We start from the raw sequence: 8,066 nt of genomic DNA on the forward strand, positions 1-8,066 counted from the left end.
AGGCATTGAAATCCTTGGAGGAGCTGCAAATAGATTTCCGCCACAGGCAAGTAGATAGCAGAATCCTTCCGAGAGGCCTGAACGGCAGAGAATTCCTGCGGACCCATTGCATTTACATCACATTTAAAAAACCATATATACATACGCATTTATCTACATGAAAGGAGACACACACTTCTCTTAATCAAATACAAAAATTACAACATCTGCTCTACACATAACTTCCACAAATGTTTGTTCCCTCCTCTGCCCCTACCCATTGCCAGTCCACCTCTTAAGTCAGAAAACGAAAGAATAAGAAAAGCCCTTCCTTTAAGATTTTCTTTAAGATACTTGAAGATGATCCTATTAAGCCAAGGGGAAAAAAAAAGAATTGCAGAAGAAATCAAAAGGAATGTGGAGATGATTACAGAGGGAAAGATTCTGGAATCTTGCTTTTCTTGGGGAGAACAAAGTTTCAGAGAGGACAAAAATGCAGTTATTATTACTATCTGTTCCCCACTCCACTCTATGGTGATAACAACTATGCACATGGTAGTAATGCCGTCCGGAACAACACTTCTACCTAGCTTAGCATTCATTATGCCCTGGAGTGTATCTGTGGAGGGACCTCGGGAGGGTCTCTCATCCCATCTCCCCCTGCAGGCCCAAATTTCTTTCACAGTCAGCCTGCCCGGGAGTCAGCCAGCTTCTGCTTCAATCCTTCCGCTGAAACGGAGCTCTTTATAAGCGGTTTGCCCCTGTCACTGGACCATTGTAGGGTTAGAACACTCGTATTCTTCCGTGGAACTGAAATCTGTCTTCTTTGAAATTTCAGAATATACGATTTCTAACTACCATCGTATTGCCTTGAGTTATTCTAATGTTTTAAGACCAGTTCAATCAAAGCATTAATCGTCCCCCCACAACAGCAATAACAATTAGATACTCATTGGAAAATCAGGAGATTCTGATCTCCACAGATGACTGTCATGTACTTATCTTAAGCCCTTGTTCTAATGGGTAATTCCTGATTAACCTGCGTATGAAATGTATCACAATAAAGAAAGATTTGTCATGCCTTGTTATCACTTCATAAGGCCATCCTTCTAGATATCTGCCATAACACCAGGATATTTCTATCCTAATAAAACATGATCATGATGTGCTTGGCTAATAAAAAGGGAAAAGCCATGTATTAAAAATATGTTTAAAATTATTTGCACGAGTGATGTAAATATAAACTACCACCATCATCGTTGTCAACATCATTCTCCATTTATTTGCCTTTTGAAATCACTGTCTGACCTTGGGGGTGGGAGTAAATAAAGGAAGAGGGAGGCAGAAAATGAACATCTATTAAATGCTTAGTATTGCCAGGCACTGTGCTAAACACAATAACGCTGTGAATTAGGTATTATTATGCCCTTAAGGTGAGGAAATTGGGCTCAAAGAAGCAACTTGCCTGAGGCCGTACAGCTAGTAACAGGGCGATCAGGAATTTAACACAGGGAAGTCTGATTCCAAAGCCTGCACTTTCTCCCCTAAATCTGGATTGCTTAATTTTACTTTGATGCCAGCAGTGCCTCACCAAGCGGATTTATACTACTGACGTCACACTGGTGAGATATGCGGCGCTCAGAGACCTCACCCCAGATACCTACTCTCCCCACAGGGGCACCAAGACTTCAGAGCCTGATCTTTGCAGCTTTTTGCTCGGTCACATTATTGCCTTCACTCAGGGGTGCCAACACATAATCATGGGCAGCGCTACAGCACCGTTACAGGTACAGTGACACACGCACATGCAACCCACACCAGGACTCACATAGGCTGGCTGTACCTTCTCTTCTCCAGGCAGTGGGTGTGCACAGCCAGCAGGGGGTCGCCAGCACACCAGGAATTACCACTTGCGGGGCCTGTCTCCGGCCCTACCAGAGGGAAAAATGTTCCTCTTCCTCTGCTCTTCTCCTAAAATCTCTAGCTAATCCCTCCCCTTCTTTGCTTTCCCTCCTAGCCCCCACTTCCACCCCCCAGACCCTGGAGGTTTCTGACGATGAGGTGGATAGTTGCCCATTGTACAACACCCTAAACTACACAATCCTAACCTAGATTCTGGATGTCAGCCCTGCTGTGGGAATGACCAAGGAGCTGGTAAGAAGCCTGGAGTGCCCAAACTCTGGTTCACCCGTGGCCTATTAGGGCTCTCCCTCCTCTTACCTGTTGCTTCTCTAACACCTATTGCTTCTCAGGATCCTTCACTCTGCCCTGTCCTGACCTTCCTTTTATTGTCCCAATGTTCACATAAGCATTTGTCCCAGACATCCTCAGACCCCCAGGGTCCTTTAGCTCCCTCATCTTGGGAGGTCTAAGAATGAAGGGGGAGGCAAATCTCTCACGGAGTGATTTGTGGCCAGTGGTTTTGAATAGAAATCATGGTTAGGGGGGTGTAGGGGAGAGACCCAGGTGGCATGCAACACAACAGAGAGGACAGGTGTCTGCTCCCTGCAGGAAAGGGGTCCAGACTCCAGACCTGGGCTGTGGAGGTAGCTGTGGCCGCCTTCTAGGAGTGACATCTCTCTGCTCTTTTCTGCCTCTCTCCCTCCCCTGCTGTAGCAACAGCTCCCCAGCTTTTTCATGCCCCCATCTCTCTGCAGCCCCCTCCCCTCCCTCAACTCCTGGAGCCCAGTGATTGGCGGCTGCCTGCTGCAGGGCCGGCTGGGTTTATGGCTTGCGGCAGCTGGGGAGAAAGCCAGGCCCAGAGACAGAAAAATGGAAACAGACCAAGAAATGGAGAAAATGAAAGGATAAAAGAGAGGGAAACCAAGACAGAGGCAGAAAGACCTCAAAAATAACGGGTACCAAAATCTAAACAATGAGAGGAACAGACTGAGGCAGAGATGGACACAAAGAAAATTATAGAGATGCTGATAAAAGATGAAGGAAAATGATAGGAAATGAGGAGAAAGGAGAGAGAAAAAGCACAGACAGAAACATTTGGATAAATCATGAGATATGCAGGGCTTTGGAGAGGGGCAGGAATTGCTGGTAGTATGTAGAGGGTGGGGTAGACATCTAGGGGACTCCCCCAAATTCCGTAGTACAGAAGAGGCAGGAAGACCTTGCAGCTAATTCAGTCTCTCTCCACCCTTCTGCTTTCATTCAACCATTCTAGCCTTTTACATGTCCACACTCTCCTGGAATTTTAAAGTTATTACAGAAATGTCCTCCTTAAGGATGACCCATGACGTAATGTAGAAGGATCTCCTTCCATTTTCCATGAAATGAATGGGAAAACTGAGGCCTGAGATTTGGGAGGGATTTTCATGTTAGAGCTATCTCTTGTTGAACATGAATTAACTTGTAAAGTTGTTGGCTCTCTGTCGTGGCACCTATTTGGCACATACCACGTTTACCTTTTTGCTAATATATCAGCTCCTTAACAGCAAGATTTGTGTCTGCCCTTCTTTGTAGCTCCCACAGTGCCTTGTTTATTGAGTGAACCAATGAATGGCCTCTGGAGATGTGTAAGCAGACGTTGGATGACTACCAATGAGGGATGTAGTCCAGGGAATTGCTGCACTGAAAGAGAAGTTGGAAATATAGCTTTAAGCACACTTTTGGTTTTGAGGTTCTCTGTCAGTCCATATATAGGAACCTGTGTTTGTTGTTTCTTTTCTTAGTTCTCCAAATATGCAGGGGTAAAATGAAAAATGGGAACCCCCAAATAACAAAGTACCTACTGTGTGCCAGGCTCTGTACAAGGCATTTAATACATCTGAGCTCATATAATCATCACAACCACTTTTTCAGGAAGGAGTTATCCACATTTTTCAGATGAGGGCTTAGAGCAGGGGTGTCCAAACATTTTTCAACGTTTTTTATCAAGGGCCATATGCGGTAAAATACACAAACAGCCGGGCCACTCACTCGAGGTGAAGTACGTATTGCCTCACCTGGTTTATTTAAGTAAACTAATATATTTTGGAATTTGCTGCGGGCCAATTAACAATGGATCATGGGCCGCAGTTGGCCCGCGGGCCACAGTTTTGTACACCCCTGGCTTAGAGATATGAGGTGTTTTGCTCCAGGTCACGTAGTTAGGAAGTATGACAAATTAAGCCTAGACACTAAAGCCTGTGTGATTGCACAACATCATGTTTCTACCAATTTGGGAGATTTCCACAGTTTCAGAAAGGCAAAGAAGGAGTGGAGGAATGGGGAGTAGGGAGAAGACATGGCTTCTAAATTTAGAGTTGGGAGAGAGATTCTGGACTCCAAGCTGGGGGAAAAAAATCCACTTTTTGTGAGAGTCAGAACAGGACATTTCTGCTCTCGCCTGATTATCAACAGACCTAGAGAAAGAAAAAATATGAAGGGAAAAAAGCACTGGAATCTCTTGCCATAGGTTATGGCGTTGGGAGCACGGGGCATAGAGGTGTATCTAGAATGCAGTCACGGAAATTCCAGGCATTTATCTTCCTGCTAGAAGGGACATTGGGAGCGTAGGGATGTCTAGCCTGTGGGGGTCCTATTCAGTGTCAGGACTTAGGCTAGTGCTGTGCAGTAGAAATTTAACACGTGTCACATATGTAATTTACAATTTTCTAGTAGCCACATTTAAAAAAGTAAAAAGGACCAGGTGAAACTAGCCTTAGTAATATACTTTATTTAACCTAATATATCCAAAATATTATCATTTCAACATGCAATCAATATAAAATTATTTTAAAAATCTTGTTTTAGTACTAAATCTTTGAAATCTGGTATGCAATTTGCACTTAACAATATTTCACTTTGTTCCAGTCACATTTCAAGTGTTTGATAGTCGCATGAGGCTGGCGGCTACTACAGTGGACAGTGCAGGCTTAGAGTGTGCCTCACACCTGGCTTGTCAGAGGCAGCAGGATCTTTGATGTTGGACCCATACATCTTGACTCCTGCCCTTGATTGTTCTTACACCTTGACTTAGGGGTCCTTGTTTTTATGTGAGCCTGGAGACATATTCCCAATCCCACAGATCAGAAGAATTGCGTTTCTATCGCAGGCTCTGTGAAGTCCAGCTGCACAATAACTTCCACCTGCAACATTCTCCTTAAGCTCCTCTTGCCAAGCCACCAGTGACGCCCTGACTGCTAATCCAGCGGGTTCCGGGTGTCATTTTCCTGGCCTCTCTGCAGCACCAGCTGCTGCTGGCCTCTCTCCTTGACTCATCTCTCCTGAGTTGTTTCCTACCTCTCTGATCCTTCTGTCTTCTTCGTGACTCTGCATTCTTCCATGTTGACAGTCTCCTGGGCGCTGCCCTTGGCCCTCTTACCCTCTTACTTTAGATACAGAGAGACCTGGGTAATCTTTCTTCACTCTCATCACCTTTACTTTCAAGTGTGTTAAGTCTCTATCTCCAGTTCCAAATGCTCTTGAGCTCTGGACTTAAATATGTATCCAACTGCCTACTGTATCTCTTTCTCCTTTGGAAGATTCCCAAAGACATTGAGAATTCAACAAGACAGAATTATACCAATCGTCTTTTCCCTCAATGTATTTCTCCATTTGTATTATTATTTTTTTGGTGAATGGCATCACTACTTATCTGGTCACTGAAACCAGAAACCTGAGATCAACTTGACCCCTTCTGTTCACTTCTGACATCTAATTATCACCGACTCCCATTAATTCTGCATCCTAAAGAATTCTGCCTCTTTGCATTTTGACACCGCTTAAGTTTGGTGCTCATCATTTTTCCTGGGTTATTACAGTGGGTTCCTAACTGGTTTCTCTGGACTTTCATGATCTGGCAAAAGAGTGTAAGCTTCATGAGGGCAGTCATTCCTATCTGTTTCCCAGTGCCTAGAACAGCACCTGGCACATAGTGGGCACTCAATGAATATTTGTCGAGTGAATGTTGTAAATGTCTCTTAGTCCGTCCATCTTTCCAGCCTTACTTCACACACCATGTATGATCCTCACTTGGCAGCTTTTAGTGTTTAGACTTCTGAGTGAGTTATGTCTTTGCACATTTTGTTCTTTCTGCCTGCACATGCTTGGCTCATCTGCTCATTTGCTAAGACTTAGCCCCCACATTGTCACCCAGGGGAAACTTTCTCTCTTCCAGTCTTGGTTAAGTCCCCCTTCTCTGTGGTTCCGTAGCATTCTGTGTGTACCTCTGAAGTACACACTCAAAAAAAGCACTTATCTTGCTTTCCTGTATTTGCTGATTGACATTGACTGTGAGCTTTTCAAAGGCAGGGTTTTTCGTTGTTTCATCTCTGTTCCCAACAATTGACCCACAAAGAGCACTTCATATAGTTTTTTGAATTAATGCATGAAATATTTGTATCCTACTGACATCACATTTTGTCTCTTCAGGCCACACAGGACGCTTCAGCAGTATTGGTGATTTTTTTAAGCTAGTTAGCAAGTCTAATGATGTGTATTTTATTATTCTTTATCCCTTATATACGGACACGTATATTCTTTTTTATGTACAAAATGTTTCATTAAAATAATTTAAAAAATTATTTTTGGAGGACTGACCCTATATGCCAGTCTCTGTACTGGACTTTAGGAACCTGTGATGTAAAAACACAGAACCTACCCTCAAGCTGCTTGTAGTCAAGAGAAAAGAAAAACTTGTAAACATGACATAATGTGTTTTTACAAAGTGCTATATGTGGTATCTCAGAGGATAACTGACGGAAGTCAAGTTAGGTTTCGTGGAGGAGGTGCCCTTTGCGCTGAAGGGAAAGCATGTGCTCAGAGGTAGGCAAAAGTAGTGCTTATTTCTGGGGAGCGGTTCTGCAAAACCAGAGTCCAGGGCTCCTTAGGGTAGGAGGGGAAATGAAAGGCAAGTGGGACCAGATGGCACAGTCACTGACTGGCACACTCAGTGGCCTGCACTTCATGCTCCCGTAGGTAAGAGGTGGCCACTGTGGTTCTGTAAGTGGGGAGTGGTTAGATTCATTCATCTTCCACCAAATACTGACAACCAAGTTCCTATTTGCTGCTTGCCACATAGTAAGTAAGATAAAGAACTCGAATTGGAACCCAGGTGTCTTCCCACCCCGCCCATGCAGTCAATTACCCTTCCCTGAGCTCCCTGTGATGGATCTCAAGGGCCAGGCGCTGGATCCTGCGGTAGGCAAAAGTTCTGGGGAACTCGCAGCCTGAAGGTGCAGATCACACACCTGAAGACATACCAAGGGCAGAGAAAGTAGCAGCTGGGGACTCTATATATCCGGGTGGAGGGATCTAATGAAGGACTCAGGGGCTTCATGGAGGGGAGCATGGAGCAGTTTTGGGGAGGTGAAGCAGAACTGGGCTGGAGAGAACAGAGGGGGTGAGGATGACCCACGTCAGATTTTGGAGGCGGGAAAGAACAAACCCTATGCTGCAGTCCCCATAAGCACTTGTAGTCTGGCAGCCTGTGTCAATGGCCTTGTGCAACCACCCCCATGGCTCCTGGGAGCTATGTGGCTTGGCAGGGGCTGTGGGGTGGGAGCACAGGCTCTGGGACCCCATTTCTGTCTCCCTTCCTCTTCTTTTGCACTAGGGGGCCACTCTTCTGGAAGCCAGAATATTTGGGTTCCAGATTCTTCCCTCCCCAACCTCCCCCAGACATAAATCACAAGTGATTTCATTAAATGCACCTCCTGCTGGGGATGTTGGCTCATAATTCCTCTCTGATTAACCCCCACTAGCCCGGCAAGTTTATAGGCCAAGAGTGGGCGGGGGAAGGGGTAGAGGGAAAGGAGGGAAAGGAGGGCTGGGGGGAATCCCATGCGGGTGATGGATGCCTCTGTCAGCCCAGCTCGTATTTATTAATAGTCTTAATACGGGAAGCAATAAAGGAAGAGAGGGATTCTATTAATTAAATCATTGTTATAATTAACTTTCATTAAAGGAGGATCAATAAAGAGGAGTTGAGATGGAGAGAGGAGAGATCCATTATCTCTAATTTCCTTGGAAGGGATTCAGGGAACGAGATGGGGTTGCTAGGAGACAATCATGTGAGGGAGGAAGGAAGGATGTAAGATGTCATCCAGGTGGGGCTGGAAGGGGGGTGGACCGGAGGGTTTCAGGTGGATGGA

Source organism: Rhinolophus ferrumequinum, chromosome 10 (assembly GCF_004115265.2).
Source record: "Rhinolophus ferrumequinum isolate MPI-CBG mRhiFer1 chromosome 10, mRhiFer1_v1.p, whole genome shotgun sequence".
NCBI classification, from domain to species: Eukaryota; Metazoa; Chordata; class Mammalia; order Chiroptera; family Rhinolophidae; genus Rhinolophus; species Rhinolophus ferrumequinum.